Below are 17,897 nucleotides of genomic sequence, written 5' to 3'. Positions count from 1 at the left end.
ATCTTGAACGTTGACCATGTATGAGATGCACCATCCGTGTAAAATTCTTTCTTAGCGTCATGAATTTTCGAGATCAAACTTTTATTTTTCGGATCAACCAGATCTCGTACTGGCAATTGAGATAATCTGTCAAGGTTGAATTTATACTTAACAGGCCTAGTTTGGGATAATCTTTCAAACTCGTTCATATAATTAAAACAAATATTTAAATAAAGAAAATTATATATATATATACAATGTCCCAATGTAGATGGTTGATGATCGGCTCAGTAAATCGATGCAACAAATCCTGTAGAAAGGAATTTTGTTGGATGCACTCACAAAACATACGACGAGGAAGTCTAGGACCAATACCATGTCTACGGTGTGGTATTGGAGTGCGAGGAAAGACAGAATTATGTGGAAAGTGCGGCGGGAAACGGTTCAGAGAACTTAAAAGATATTATGACAAAAAAAATAATAGCGGTGAAAACGCTATAAAATCCGTGGAGGATTATATATCAAGATTTCAGACAAACAATGATTTAAACATATAATATTATTATAATGGAGCAAAATATATTTGTCCCACATCCTGTCATAACAAACTATGAATCAAATATTAATGGTATCATCAGAAATTGCAGGTTGAAGAGACCAGTTGGCGTTGTTTCTAATACTGGCTATCTAAGGTTCACAGTTGGAAAGAAAAGATATCATTGTCATCGTTTCATCTACGAGTGTCACAGGGGGTTGATCAATGATGGTCTTGTTATTGATCATATTGACGGGGACACTCAAAACAATAATTTATCCAATTTACAAGCTATCTCTTACAGCGAGAATAATACACGTGGAAATACAGGAAGATGTAAGACAATCGGAAAGAGGGTGGTAATTTCTACAAACATAGAAACCGGTAAAGTGATTATGTTTCAGTCTATGAACGCGGCTGCGACATATTTTGATATTCACCCGCAATCAGTACAAAGAGTGGCAGAAAATATATATAAAACAGCTCTCTCGAAAAAATATAAACAGAAAATCACATTTCAGTATCAATAACTATCATCACCACATTATTAACTATCATCACCACATTGAATTAATTTTTTTTAATTTATGTCACAGAGGTCCTCCATACACTACTGAATTTTTGATTTAAGGGGAGATTACTTTGTAATATAATAGTTTTCTTCGTAGATGGTTGGTTTTTTATGATTGTAATTAGTCAGTTTAACTAATTACATCGTATAGTGCCGAACGAACAGACTCATAAGTATTATTTATGGTTTTTAAATATTTTCCCATCATACAACACATGATAATATTATTGATCCGTAGGAAGCTGTGTGTAAACAGAAATCGTTACTCATTGTAATTGACCTGCAGTTGTGTGTTCACTGAACTTACAATTCTGGAAAGTTCCCTGACTGATGCATTAATGCCACTATATTATTGATTTTCGGTCTGCTACAAATACAGAAACTGTTATTATCCAGAAACCGCTACAAATACAGAAACTGTTAAATACAGAAACCGTTATAAATGCAGAAACTGTTATTATCCAGAAACCGCTACAAATACAGAAACCGTTAAATACAGAAACCAGCTACAAATACAGAAACTGTTATTATCCAGAAACCGCTACAAATACAGAAACTGTTAAATACAGAAACCAGCTACAAATACAGAAACTGTTATAAATACAGAAACTATTATTCAGAAACTATTATTCAGAAACTGTTATAAATGCAGAAACTGTTATAAATGCAGAAACTGTTATGATTCAGAAACCGCTGTTTAGTGTAAATATTGGTTCCTTAGCTATATATTAACTTCCGAAACATATGTTCGTAACAAGGTTTGATAGCTCGATCAGTATGGTATTGGACTGTGGCGCTCGCGGTCCAGGATCAAACCCCCATGGCTGACAATTTGTCGGTGGTGCGCATAATTGCGATTTTTATAATAGTGGGGGGAACCGCAAGAACCCCTCCGCTCAGCAAATTCACAACCACAATATTGACTGGTTGTTGATACCTATTTTTCGTATCACCCACTGGATTAATTATTATGGGTGTGATTTTGCTGAGCGTACCTTAATTAAGTTATATGTTTGTGCTGTCCCAGAAACATCCCGACGAACTCGAAGGGGGTCTGGGATATTTTTTTTTTATTTTAAAGATTTATATATATTATATAATGAACCATGAAAATATCAATGATGTAATTGTCGCTATTAAAAAATTAAAAAAAGATGGAATTAATATATCTGATGAACTTAATCCTGAAAAAATAGTTTCTGACTTTGAGATTTTACAAGAACGTAAAACCATGGGGACACACACACTATCATCTGAATACAGGCTCATGAAACGGATTCAATCGGCAATGTTTCAGTCGCTAGCTACCGTAGAAGATGATCATGTGAAGGAGTTCGTTCCTCTTTCTACCGCCGTAGAAAGAATTAAGTCGTTATTATCTCACGAGTATGAGGCAAAGAAAACGATTAGTACTCGCATAAGACAATTAAGAAAAATAATGTCAGATCATGAAACGATCCAAGGTAACTTCGTTGGTGAAACGATCCAAGGTAACCTCGTTACTGATGATAATGAAAATGAAAGTTTTGGTAACTGGGGTCCAAGTCAACGCTGACCACGTATATTGGTAGTCAAAATCAAGAAAGTTCTAACCTTGTCAAATTTGTTCCTAATAAATTTTATTTATTATAAATTTTATTTATTATAAATTTTATTTTTACTGAGGATTTATTTTTTTTTACTAAAATCAAGAAAAATGCACAAATTACTTGATTCTGACGGGGTAGTTGGTAGTCAAAATCAAAGAAAAATGCACGAATTACTTGATTTCTGACGGGGTAGTTGGTAGTCAAAATCAGGAAAATTGAGCAATTTCGTTGTATTTTAGTAAAAAAAAAATAAAAATCTCAGTAAAAATAATATTATTAATAAATAAAATTAATTTATAATAAATAAAATTTGTTAGGAACAATTTGACAAGGTTAGAACTTTCTTGATTTTGACGGGGTAGTTGGTAGTCAAAATCAAGTAGTTCGTGCATTTTTATGTTTCTGACGGGGTAGTTGGTAGTCAAAATCAAGTAGTTCGTGCATTTTTATGTTTCTGACGGGGTAGTTGGTAGTCAAAATCAAGTAGTTCGTGCATTTTTATGTTTCTGACGGGGTAGTTGGTAGTCAAAATCAAGTAGTTCGTGCATTTTTATGTTTCTGACGGGGTAGTTGGTAGTCAAAATCAAGTAATTTGTAAAATCAGGAAATTTAATAAATATTATTTTTTTTTTGTGATAAAAATTTTAATTTTACTTTCATCGACTAGCTTTTTTAGTTGCCTAGGCCTTAGTTGCCTAGGCCTTAGTTGCCTAGGCCGATTAATTTGTACCAAACACAAATTTGTGCCAGTAATAATAAAATATTTTTTTAAGTTGATCGAATTTGATTCTGATCTCCGTTACAAATGTTCTTCTAACTGTTAAGAAATCCTCGTGTGTAAAAACCCTCCACATAAAGATCTACGATAAATCCTTAAGACGGAAGTCCTTAAGACAAAAGTCCTAGGACTTTACATACAGATTTATTATAAGCTCTTCTTCACGTATGTCAATCAAGCGATTAAGGTGGTCTGTGAGTTTAAAATTGATTCGTGTTAACATATTATTGTGACACCGCAAATACACGGGATTAGTTGGTTCTTGCACGATTAAATTTCCAGGGGGAACTTGTGGTGTGAACGTGTACAGGATGTATCCTTGTTGAGCTTGATTTGATCTTCCGAGATCTATTTGATAGCTGCCATCGATTACGTCACAAACCAGATTGACCGCGACCGTCGGTGTTATATTAACGATCCGCGGGGATACGTGTCTTCCGCCGCCATGTGGATCATTATCATGTCTAAGAACAGTTGGAGGTGGAATTAATTTTCTCCATGCATCGAGTAGTTTAGAAAAAAACTCGTCGATGACATCACTAACAGATTTTCTTAACTCGGTTACACTATACCCGGGAAATTTATAATTTGGTACATCGGCTTCTGTTAATTTATATTTTTCTAACCATGCTTTTGCATCAGAATTTTCAGGTGATTCTAAAATAATAAGCATCTCCTGAACTATTCGGTTATTAATATATTCCATATCTGATATAAGCTGATTTAATATTTCCACACGCGTGATGATTTTTTCATGTGATGACGCTGATATGTCAAAAATATGTTCGTTAAAATATTGATTCAGTTGATCTAGTTGTTTTTTACATTCTTGATTGATTTCCTGAAAATATCTAATAATCGTTTCTCGATGAAAACCCCAATGAGGTCCTATTTCTCCCGGATTATGAAAAAACCATGCCTCAATTCCACTGAAGAAGACAAAATTGTGAAGCATTGATGAGTTTTTTATAATACGTAGGTGTTCCCCGTATGATGGATTAATTTCATGATATGATTGTCTATCCGTGACATAATCAGACTTTTTCGGTTCTGGTGGTATCGGTGTTATCGGTGGTGATATTTCAGGCCATCCTAGCACGGATCTGATTGAAGATTGATAAATATCAACTGCATAATCAGGCGAGTTTATTTCAACCGTCGAGGACAACGTCGGCTCGTGAACGTTTATTGATATTTTTGATTCCTTTCCCGTTATTGATTTTATTCTACGCGCAAATTCCTCACCGATCTCTTCAATCTGGTAACTGCCGGTTGGTATTCCAACAACAACCCAGTCAGGTGTTCCATCGGGTTTGTTGTTGTTAGTAAATACAAGCGAATTATTTGCTGGTGTACCATTAAATGATTTTGATCTGATATTTGGCCAGCTGTAATATACTCGTAATTGTGCAAGTGCTATTTCTTTTACTGGAATTGCAGTAGGAAAATTAACACTAAATTCAGGATTAGTTGAACTTACCGAGATCATCGTTATCTTTGGCGGAGTTGTGTTGGTCACGATCTGCTGGAGTAATTCTGTCATTATTGATACTTGTATCTTTAATACCTTCATCGTATATTTTGGTCATCATTGAAAATTCGAAATCAGATATAATTCCATCACTGAGACTCGCTGATAACAACGAGGATAATTTCGAGTATGCTGCCGTCGCTGTATGTAATTTTATTTTGTAATCGGATAACTTTTCGTTCGTACAAGTACATATTTTTTTTGTGATGATACCAAGCACACCTGCAATAGTTGTTGCTGCTGAAATACAAACAGTTACAACTACTGGTGCCATCGTTGTCAACGCTGATAATATTACACCGGTTCCAGCAACAACAGCGGATACTGAATAAACAATCACATCAACGATAACCAATCGTCGTCGATATCTTTTTACTTTTACTGTATATTGATCAACTTGATCTTTTAGCGCAGCCTGCCATTCACGCGCTTGATTGTATCTGTATTGCGCACCGTCCATATATATTTTTATGCCGTAACCAATTGAGGTGTTTCAGCTACAAATTCCAAACACCACCAGAAGGATGTTGAGGTTAATTCCTTATCATCTGCTTCCAGAATAAATATTTCTTCGGTTCCGCTATTTAATACAACAGATACAACCCCGGAAAACCTGTCGGTGGAATGACGCCATGGAAACGTTGTAAATATTTCAAACTTAGCGGCGGAAAACACAGATAACCTGTACACGCCAGTGACTGTTGCGGTATATTTGATAGTATTATTTTGCTGCGACCATGTTGCAAATCCCGATGATACCGTGCATACGATGTTTGTGATATGCCCGGGAGTTATTGCAGCTGGAATTTTAATCAAATTTGTTTTATTGACAATCTCAGGAATTCCCGCTACGATGTTTTGCTGTCTTTGTTTGATCGTGTCTAGGTTATTTTTGATATCAACGAGTTTCATGTCAATGACGGAAGGAGTTCCAAAGAACTTACTCATGGCATCATCGGTCTTTTGAAAATTTCTTCGAAGCCTTAAAAAGCCGGTTACGTGAACATCATATTCGGCCCGTAACGTGGATAATTTACCGTCTACGGTGCCATAGTTGACATCAACGTATTTTTTTGTTGCTGCATCTTCGTCAGATGTTGGATCCGCTAAAACTACTATTTTATTTCCGTTCATGCTGAGTTCACCCATCATTGTGTCACCGGTGTTTTTCATACGATTAGCAACACTTTTTGCAATTTCATCTCTGATGGTTTTAAGTGACATACTTGAATCTCTGATTTTGCCGCTCTCAGTAAACACGGGAATATTATCTGTAACTGCACCAAGTACTCGCCGGACTATATCATTCCATTTGATATTGCTGGTTTTTAGTTTACCATATCGATCTTGAAAAATAACAACTTCATCTGGATCAACTCCAGCCAGGTTCATAATATCAGCGAGGTCATCTTTAGTCGCATACTTTGACAGATCAACGTCGGATTTTATTTTCTTACTAGTAGAAGATCTTCCGTAAATGTCAACCATTATAATAAGATCCGTTGTTTAAAATGCTTTACGCGCAACATATCGGTTGCTTGTATAATCGTGCACGACTTTATGTGGCGGCCTGGATGATTTTGATATAGCGTCGAGTACATTAATTACTTCACGGCCGCATATTGGCGGATCTGTCATTGTTTGTGTGGGTAGCGTTGAATACCAAACTTTGGAACCTCTAGTTGCATGGAGTGGTGCGACATACTTGATAAATTCAACAGGTGGAGCTAACCCGTACGAATCAAAATAAACAATTCCACGCGGATCAACCGCGTATGATACCCAATGAGTACCAGGTCCGGAACGTTTGTCAAGATTAATAATACCTGTTTCTAGTTTGTTTGGTTGTTTCGGTAATTGATCTCGCATAAAAACACCTCTAAAGGCAGATATTTTTAATTTTTTAGCAGCATCAAGTAAATCAAAATTTGATGATGGAACGTTTAACGAAATGACCCTGGAAGCCTTAGGCCTCTCCCCCAACGAGATCCCGGTAATCTTAGACCGCGTCCCTTTTTTTTGTATCCCTGCCCTGTTGCTTTCTTTAGTGCCATTCCAGCGGCTGTTCCAACAGCACCTAACGCGGCCGCCTTTGCTATGGCTGGAGCAGCCGCAGCTAGTAATGCCGGAATGGCCGCAAATAGTGGGAATATACCACCCGTTTTAACCATGTCTTTGATGGCGCTCGGGGAGAGATGGAATTGAACTCCAGTTTTTGATTCTAGGGCTTTATTGAAATGTTTAATCTGATTATTTGTCAACGATAATTTGTTTGGACCACCACCAATCTGATCTCGTTTTAGTGATATTTTAGTTCCGCATTTGTTGGCGGTTTTTGATTGAAGCTTTTTTACCTGACCCGGGGTCAGAGTAACATTAACATGACTATACGACATTTTTATATAAAATATATTTTTCTAAATAACACGATTAAAGATTTTCCACCGGTGCATCAACGACCCTCATTCGACCACTGCCACCTTCAAGTAACATGGCCTTGTCGCTAAGTATGACCGCGATCGCTCTGTAAAAGGCACCACCACCTGGTGGGTTAGTAACACGAGCTCGAAAGTGTACATCAACAACAGATTGTTTGGATAAATCAAGATGTTCTAATGAAAAATAATAAATCGGATATAGACCTGTAAAATCTAGTTGTGATATTTGCAAACCAGTATCTATATTTTGATCACGTCCCATGAATGACATTAAACGATGATATGCGCGCGCTACATGATTTTGTGTATAATTTAATAATATATCCTCGGATGGTTCTTGATGTCCATTTATCCGTAAGGATACTTCACTAACTCCAAGGTTATCAAATACCATATGTGATTGTTGTTGATTATTTATCCGGTTAATATTTTGTAGTGCAATAAAAATATGTCGTGGTGCAGAAACACCCTGTTGTGATGCTATATGCCATGTAAATAAACCATTAATATTGCTTTGAGCAGCATCTGTGGTTACTGTTAACCATGATAGCAATGATTTACCGCCTTGATCCATAAAAGATAGTAATTTTTGTTCCTCAGTAATAGATGGAGTCATTACTGGCATCCACAATGAAAGTTTTGATATATTTACTTTACCATCGGCAATACCACCACCTCGCCAGATTGCATCATTATCATCACTTTTTCTTACGAGCACAATTGTGTGTTTAGCTCCAAAGATGACTTTTCTAACATTTCTGCAAAATCCAAAGATGTGAGATAATGGAATTGCACACGAAAAATTTCTACTATCTCCCGACAGCGATGCTTGGCGTGTTGCAAATCCTAAGTTGAAAGTCATGCTATCACCTTTTACAATATCAAAATCAGCAGCTGGTCTGGTTTCGTGTTCAAAGTCAACTGGTTGTGGATTAACTGCAGTAACTTGCGGTGTCAGTATTTTAGTATACCTGATATGATTAGCGTTATCGGTGATATCCTTAGCAAACATCATTGTTGGACCAGCTGATCTTGTAAAGTCGTCAGAATATCTCGCCAGACCAATTATTGTTGTAGCAACGTCGACATCATTCTGAATTGATTCAATATTTTTTCCATCAATCATGTATGTGGCGCCACTAAATAATGCCATGATCCCGTTGTTGACAAAACCAACACGCAAATTAGCAGCATATGCCGTATTAGCATCAACATTCGTTACAAGTGTACCTTCTACTTCAATAAACGCCTCAGCGGGCAAGAAATATCTACTTGTATCATGAACCTGTAATTCGATTCTCCCCCGCTGATTTGGTAGTCTTGCGTCATAAGAATAAAATTGATAATCACGTACTGACTCGTACTTAAGGACAGGTGCCTCCATATCAAATGCTGGGTCTGATTCGCGCCTGAACATTTTTATTATAATTATCATTTTTTCAAATGATGATCATCGTCGACGAAGACCACTTCCTGCTATTAAATTTGCTGTTATATTTTTTTTCGCTTCTTCAGAAATCGCCGCTAGTTTTTGATTTGCAGCCTGATTTATTATTTTACTTACGTCTGCAGGCATCACCTCAGTACTTGCCAGTTTCACCGGTGGTTGTTGTTTTCGTCGCAATAATCGTGATAATCTTTCTTTGATCGCCGAGAACGCCTTACCAGCAACATTGACAATTGCTCCAGGAGCTTTATCACGAACAATATCAATAGCCTTCATCGATAATTGTTTTGCAACAGGTGCTACTTTGGGAGCTATCCTCGTGAATAATCCTCGGATGACATCACCAAGTCCATTTCCGTAAATTGCTTCATAGATTGGTAATCGTGAGTTTACCGCTCTAACCTGTGTGGGTTTACGATGATTATCATGCACAATCATCTTATTTTATTTACCATTTATCTAACAACTAGTCATCAACGAGCTCATCAATAAGTTCTCGGTAAACGCCAATATCCATGATACCACCTTGAAATAGTCGCCGACAAATATCAGCTGCTTCATTAATTATTTCTGGTGAATTATTTCCGGCACGTTTTCCTCCTATGAGAACTTCTAACCGTGATACGTCATTGATGATATTATCAGGACATAAACCAGATCCTGTTTTAGGTTCATCTTGAGATGTTTTAAATACTGGTGGTTGCATTACCGGAGTAAGTACTTCAGTGGTGACCGGGAGTGATCCAGGTGGTGAATCTGTCGGTGTAAATGTCATTTTCGGTGCAGAAATTTTACGTAAAGGTGAAGGAATTTTCTTCGAGGAGGGCGATTTAAGTGACTCTTTAGCCTTTTTAATTTCCGACATCAACCTTTGCTGTGACGAAGAAGATTGTTGTTGTTCTATTTGTTGCAGAGGTGGAGGAAGCTGATACTGGGAGGACTCTCCTTGTTCTGGTTGTTCCCGTCTCTCTCTATAAAGTCTTTTTACTTCTTCTTTAAGTCTTTTAAATTCTTGACCTCTAGCTTGTTTTTTATTGTAATATACGCGATATATCCATTTAATGAAATTATCATCATTTGTTTTTTCATGACCGGGTTTTAAAATACTAGATTTATTAGATATATTTTTTGATATCATCTCAGGTAATCTCTCTTTTTCAATATTTCTAATTTCCTCAACAACTCCTTCGTTAAATCTTGCAATTAATCTTAAGCTCTCTTCTGCTGTTTTGGGTTCAGATGCAAGTTTTTTTCTCACATCGGCGACTTCAGCACGAAGTTCTCCAATACCTTCAAGTATTTCCTCATCAACAGGTGGAGGTTGAGCTGCGGCTATGTCAGTTGGAAGGTCTCGTAAAATCTTCTTTGTCTGTTTGGTTCTTTTTGCTGTTTTTTCTAATACCGGAAAAATACCCTTTTTCCTCCTCTCATCTTCCTCCGCAATATCTCCCCATATAGTTTTTTCAGCAGCCGCCGCAGCTTTCTCAGTAGCTGTAGTGACGGGTTTAAACAGTTTTTTAGTGTCCTCTTCATACTCAACTTGTGCTTCTTGCTGCGCTTGCAAGTTTTTTCTAAATGAGTCTCTGACAGGAAGAAATTTTTTAATTATTTCTAATCGTTCTCGTGCTGTTCTTGCAGTATGAGATTCTGGATGTACCATTTTATTATAACATAATAATTTAATTAATATCAGCAGAAGAGGAATACAGAAGTTTGATGATATATTATAAACACAGAAAAAACATAAATCCCAAAGTAGAAAAACCACCATCAGAACTTGAATATTACTTGAAACATAGAACAAATTCCGAAGATTCAGATGAAGATGATTCAGATGAGGAAAAACAACAGCGAGAACGAGTTGAAAAATATTCATCAAACTTGGTATGGTGGTAAATTAATAGCAGCAGAGAGGGTACCTACCAACGTTGGTCGTCAAAAAAATAAACAAGAAATAAATAAACACGTAGAGTACTTTATTTTTTCAGCTACTATTTCAAACTGAGGTTTTATTAGCACAATCGGTTATTGCAAAAATAAACATCTCAAGGAAAGTTCATTTGTAAAATCTGGACCTTTCTACGAGATGATTTATTTGTTTGTTTTATTTATTTTGTCGGAATTCTATGGTCTGTTCACCCTCTCTGCTGCTGGTCTAAACCGTTCGCCTTTACAAATCAGCCACACATTTCACTCCTGTCCGCGTGAGTTCGAGTCCCGGCTAGACCAACGTATGTTTGTGAGAATGATTGCCAGGGTCGAAGGTTCTTCAAGGGGTCATTCTGGGTTCTTCCTTCACCGAATATAATGGCTGCCATGTATAGCCTATAATGTGCTGAACAATGGCAATGAGACCAACAAGAACAACATCGATAGATCATCTCATAAAGAACTCAGAAGCGCGTTTCTGTTTACATGGTCAAATTCGTACCAATGACTATGTACTTATTCTATTTAAACGGATCACATTTTATATCATTTAAAAGCTAAACAAATTGTAGACAGACTGCATAACAATGTAGGAAAGTTTAAATTAAATTTAAGTGGAGTCTGTATGGATTATCGGCGAAAAGGTAGTGGGAGCAGAAGTAGCAGCCATAGTAGTAGTAGTCGTGATGGTGATGGTAGACATTTAATGGCACGTCAGCACAATGCTGGCTATACGGTGATGACTAAATCAAAGCTCTACCAAAATATAAAAAGTCAGCCACTATATGCAAAATACAGCTGTATAATCCATTCCTATTGCTATATTCGATACATTTCTTCATGACCACTTCAGTTAAGTTATATTTGTTGTCATTTAAAAACTAAATATTGACGCAGTAGACTGGACCACATTTAAGAAAGCGCATTTGAAATTCAAGGTCAGTATTTAAGAGTAAACAAGAGTAAAAATGTTATTGAACTAAATCAACTCCCCATCGTGATGCGACTGTTGAATAGATGTATTCATCCGTTACTCCATTTTATGCTTTTCTTATAAAAATTCTCGTATATCCCTAAGTCAACTTTGGCATCATTTAAAAGCTGATTCATTTTACGTGTTTACTGCATAATTTTTGTAATAGCAAATTTCAAATTTAAGGACAGTATATCTGGTGAGACCTAGCTACAAAAAAGGATATTTGAAAAAGCCTAAACTTTATCACCACACTTACCCTATATCCATTGTTCTGCTTCTTGCATGTGATTATCGTTTATTGATTGATGTGGTTTTATTTAAGATCTTAATGCATCTTGTAGAAACTGTTCTAGAGATTCGTACAGAGTAATGTATCTTGTACACACTGTTCTAGAGATTTGTACTGAGTAATGTATCTTGTACAAACTGTTCTAGAGATTTGTACAGAGTAATGCATGTTGTACAAACTGTTCTAGAGATTTGTACAGTTGTTGTTGTTGTTGTAGGGTTTAACGCCATTTTTCAGCACACGATATACATGGCGGCCAGTATTAATGGTGGAGGAAGAACCCGGGAAAACCCTGGAAAGAACCACCGACCCAGAGAAGCTACAGGCAAGCTTTTTCACATACCCACATTAGCCGAATCCGAGTCTCGAACCCACGCAGACAGAGGTGAGATGGCAGTGATCCGTAACGGAGAGCGCTTTACACCACTCGGCCACTCGGGGCCCCAGATTTGTACAGAGTAATGTATCTTGTAACATTATTCACTGAGTCATTTTTGAATCGCAAAATAAAGTGTAACATATTTCACACAATCTAAAAGCATGTTTGAAACACAGTCTTGCTTTATTTTAAAGATACATGAACTTTTTGATTTTGAAAAGTTGCAGGTTTAATTACCAGTTAAGAAAACATAATTATACTGTTATGTTTTTGTTTATTCTCAGCCGACATGGTTAAAAATAGACATGAACAAAAGCAGAGGCAGAGGAGTAGATTCCCCCCGCCTCTCTCTGTGTTTCTGTCTGTCTGTCTGTCTCTCTGACTCTCTCTCTCTCTCTCTCAGTGATCTTCATCAGCTTGTGACTCATCCAAAATTTCATTTTATGTTCGCGCCCCTATAAAATGTTAGTCATGTCTAATTTAATCTGTCAAGTTATAAATTAAAGACTGACCAATTAATGTCAATGGTCTGGATTTATTACCGGTTCGTAGCGATAAATGTGCCAAATGTGTGTTGTTTGTAAAGACTTTAATTAGATTTACGATTTAGTAAACGACAGTACTCTTGTTCAAATAAATGAAGTGGAAAAGCTGCAACAAAATGTAACATCTTTATCGAATTTGTTTTATTCAAAAGTTTACATACTCAGTAACGTATCTCCCGCAAAACCGCTCCGGTGGCCTAGTGGTTAGAGCGTCCACCTCGGATGCGGGAGGTCGCGGGTTTGAACCCCGGCTGAGTCATACCAAAGACTTACAAAAATAGTATTAAGAGCTGCCTCGCTTGGCGCTCAGCCTTAGGAGGTTAGTGTTATGACTGGTCGGCCTGGTGTCAGGATAATGTGACTGGGTGGGACATGATGCTACATATCTGCGTCGTGATGCCCCAGTGCAAGCCATCACTATAAACTGTCACAATGCAGACATCGTAGCGATATGACTGAAAAATTGTTAAAGCTACGTTAAAAATCTAAATCACACACACACACACACACACACATAGACAGGTATTATCCTTGAAATTTTCATTGTCGATAAGCTCCTTAGCACATGAAATGTAAACTAGGAGCAATAAAAAGGGCGGTGACCTATTTGCCGGTCTCTATTCTAAAGACATATCTGATAATAGAAATCAAACAGATTATGCGTCTATATGATTTTTAGTTTGATCCTGCATTGTGTCTGGGCTTCCAGTCGACCGAATTATATGCACAAAAAAACTCATACACGCTTAGCTTTGACCTTTCAGTTATTACAGTCTCATGACTAAGATTCATATTATAATAACACGGATGTCGTAAAACGATGACTATCAAAGTGTCCATATAAAAAGTACCTCTGTTATCGTTACTATTAATTGCGAAGAAAATTCCGAAACATGTGAAATTTATACTACAAACTTAGTTATTCCAATTTTTTAATTTTCACTTTTACCCCTCTATATTCACATGATATATCTCGGTAAACATTAATCCACAAAACTTGATACCGTCCAGTATTATTAATCGTTCCCGCTTAATACCCATTTAAAGATAATGAAAACTTTTGCAAATGTTCATTATATTTTTGCAAACGGTACAGATATTTATTTTGTTTGCAGTAGTGGGAACCATTGTAGCTGCAGGATGTGTTTCTGATAGAGTGTGAGAGGGAATTTCCCACAACGCAAAGTGTGTGATTTTAGAGAAGAAAAACTTTAAGTAAGAATTGGTCCAGAAAGATAAATAAGAAATTGCATTACTTTACAAGAAGGTCGTTTCGTCATATCTGTTGGATATTATGATTGCCACTAATCGTGATTTCCAAACGAAGTGTAGCATAATATAGTCAGAAAGGCTGAGTTGGACACGTGACATGTCCTTGTGTTCTTATACGGTGGAATGTTTACACATTGTTTGATTGACTTTCTTTGCATTAGTATTAAATAGTGGTTGTTTTTGTATGTGCCATTTGAAGACTTTGGGTAAGTAAGTTTGTAGTGTGATTCAGCGTAGTTATTCACAAACATATGGGGTGCTTCCGAAAGACTCTAAACAGGCGGTTTAATGCCTCTAGTGGTCGGCATAATGACAAATATAGTGAAAACATAAGGGAATTGGGTGTATCAAGATATGAGAAGGCAAAACAACATGATGGTGCCAGGATTAGATGACCACCATATCAGTTGATAGGATGAAACGCATCGCTGAAAACATTTACCAATATTGTTGTACGCCCAGTTAAATTCAACATGATAATAAAAATGCTGAGTTATGGTCTGTATAGACCTTTTCCAGGAAGTCGAATCTGGGTTTTTCCACTCCAATATTTAACGCATACGGAAATTTTAAGCGATTGTCCTTAACATAGTGTATGTTCGTGAAGAAAGTTTCAAACAAATTTGTAAAGTTTTGACATCTGCACACCCTTCCTAGAAAAAGTGTTTAAAAATCATTAGTGAATAGTTCAGTAACCTGCCTAAAACAGAAAAGTAGATATGAGTACAAAAAGCATCAGAGAGGACCAGAGCAGTGGACAGCATTTGTGGGCCCTAGGAAAAATTATCCAGTAGGCCCCAATGAATCACAAATTGAAACAACGGTGGACACCCTGACCGTTGTGGTCCCCCGGAATTGGTCCTACCTTGTCCGTGTTCCTGGGATAGGACTTACAAAGTTGGATGATCCATTTCTGAAAGGAACGTAGTGGGTGCACGATTTTCCAATGTGACCAGAATTACAATTTGTACAAATCTACGTGTATTTAGATGACTCTTCAAGACTATAAAATCGCGAAAACACGAGAAATTACAAATATCTTTGTTGCATATAATTAATTTCATAGTGGATGGATGCATACAGGTGAACACAGCATCATCAATGCCAATGTAATCAGATCCCAAGCCCAATCCGAGAAGCCACACGAGTTACTCATAGCTGAGAGTACTGTAGCAACTGGCAATTGCAAATGTATTGCAGGATGAGTTAACTCATCATTATTATCCATATTTTTTCATAGAGTTAGCAAACTAAGGAGAGAGAGAGAGAGAGTAAATTCCGTAGCCAATCCAACGTATCATAAACAGTTTTGGGATTCACATTCATTCCCATTTAATTTACCAACTAAATTGCAAATCTTTGAGGAATCTACTTAATATGTGACGTGCCGCCTTTAGCGTTCATTGTTTGCTCTGTTAGTTGGACAAATTAACTTGTTTATTTTCGGATTATTCATTACCATGCAGTCATGGGGGGAGGGCGTAGTTAAGACGAGAGTCACAATGCAGTAACATAAAACAATATATACTCATTTATTGTTAAAAATACTTGATGAAAATGTACATTTCAACTCTAATACTTGTGGGCTGCCATATTATTGTTTACTACTATCTGCGGCGATCTATAATGACAAATGTTCTATTCATGTAAGAAGTGTAGGTCATTCGAGTTGCCCTACGTCATATGACCGTACCGGATGCGGCTATGGGATAGGTTTGGCCAGCTAAAAATAGTATCTGAAAAAGATCTATACATTTTAGATGGTTACATAAAGGTAAGCATATCATGTCTGAACGAGCATGTCATTGAGCATGAGCTAACTCTGTGCGTGAGGGAGAACATGAGATAGTGGAGTATAGTGATAGTCCTGAAACCTTGCATACTTAATCTTAAAAGAGAGATTAGCGATCATTTTATGGTGTATTTGTTAAAGCTGCATTACAAAATTCAAACTGAATACAGACAGTTACTTCGATATAGACATAAGTGTACACATAAATACATATGAACAGAGATTATTAAAATAAAAATATGGCATTAATTTCGTCTCTGTGATTGCAAACATACATGTACAGTTGTGTCACTGTGGTCCACGTAAAATGCTATTTATGGTCGATAATGCGCCCATACCTTTTATTACGCTCTACATTCCAGGTAGACTGACTAAAGTGTCTTTCATTTGCAAGCAGTGTGTGCAGAAAAACTTAGGTTAAATTTCTCAACGTTTTAAACAAAACCATCTTCTCCTTGAAGCTAAGTGGATTATTGATAAGTGTCAGTGACACTTTTATTGCGTTGTATGCAAACTCAATAATGATGCACACAGTGTTGGTCGACAGAAAGGCATGACATACTTTTCTTGTAAGTTATTCTTTCACAAAGTCACCACTGTTAAATGATACTTTGTTAAAGAAAACAGGACATCACTATTACCAAACTTTATAGCCTTTTCTTCAAAACCATCGTACTATCTCCCACCATCTGTACTGAATTGTGTATGACCAAAAGCCCTTAACAACGGTTATCTCATGGCAAACGTCAGGTGCTAAATTGTACCCTACAGGGGCCCCTATGTGAATTTTCTCAGTGTCATAATGGGTCATATATATCCTGTGAAAAACAATAAATCATCAGTGACGACGGCACCTGCAATGATATTTAACATGTATGGGAAAATAAATCAGTCTTACCTTGCAGAATATAATTCGTCAAGTTTCACAGCCTGTCCAATAAAACTTTGTTTTTTCTTGTTATTTCATGTGTAGGTACGATGTCAGATAGCGGCCAATAGATTACATATACTCACTCCGCTGCATGGATTAGACGGATACCTTAAGTACCGGTACGCGGACAGGTGATTCGGTAGTGTTCCACAACTTTTGGCTATACTTTGTAAACAGACAAATGTCAAGTGACACTAATATAGTCAGGAATAGACACCAGGATAACCGGGCTGTTTGCATCGATAAATGATGAATAAAAAAGACTCTTGACAGTCCGACTACGTCAAGCGCTTTTTGGTCTTTGCTCATTTTCTCCGATCCAGACTGTATTAGTTCCTCTTGAGTCGGGTTCAGATAATCAGACCCATATTTCATCATCTGTGACAATCACATTCAAATGTATCTGGCCACATTTTCATAGTTAAGTAGTACCTGTTTGGCGATTTCCATCTAAAGTCTGGTATTGATGAACCGTCAATAACTGCGGAGTACATCGGGCACAAACGTTTCGGAGCTTCAACAGTTGAAGAAATCAGACCCGACCCTAGGGCAAGGCGAACGAGGCAGCCGCCTTGGCCCCGCGCTTTCAGGAAATCAACTCCATAATGAAATTGTTTTGCGTAGTGCCCCGCTCTTCGCTTTTGCTTCCTTGGGCCTCACACATCATAGGGCCAGGCCTAAACGAAATCATGCTGGTCATATAAGATATATCTTCAGCTGTGTATTGATCATCTTCAGCAACCTTCCCCTTTATAACAGCCACTTTCCGCTCACCAATCGCAGATAACAGTCTTCCTGGACGAGGATTGTCTTCCATGGATTGGCGACCATCGTTAAAACTATGAAACCACCTTACATTTGTATGCTAAGACAGAGAACATTTACAGGTCGGTGATTATATCAATCAGAGAGTACT

At 37.1% G+C, this 17,897-nt stretch overlaps 1 protein-coding gene across 3 annotated transcripts in view; it reads right to left on the bottom strand.

The window, feature by feature from the left end:
- LOC149779427 (solute carrier family 28 member 3-like) overlaps nucleotides 1-17,517 on the bottom strand; it is a 135,482-nt gene extending 117,965 nt beyond the window's left edge. For all 3 annotated transcript variants that reach the window (XM_089940085.1, XM_089940086.1, XM_089940087.1), the window contains exon 1: nucleotides 16,949-17,517. The gene's annotated coding sequence lies outside the window, so the exon portion shown is untranslated. The remainder of the gene's footprint in view (nucleotides 1-16,948) is intronic.
- Between the last annotated feature and the right edge of the window lie 380 nt (nucleotides 17,518-17,897).

Source organism: Sinohyriopsis cumingii, chromosome 17 (genome assembly GCF_028554795.1).
Source record: "Sinohyriopsis cumingii isolate HCF-2022 chromosome 17, ASM2855479v2, whole genome shotgun sequence".
NCBI lineage: Eukaryota > Metazoa > Mollusca > Bivalvia > Unionida > Unionidae > Sinohyriopsis > Sinohyriopsis cumingii.
The sequence above is the reverse complement of the archived record's forward strand: the minus strand, read 5'-3'. Positions and strand labels throughout refer to the sequence as shown.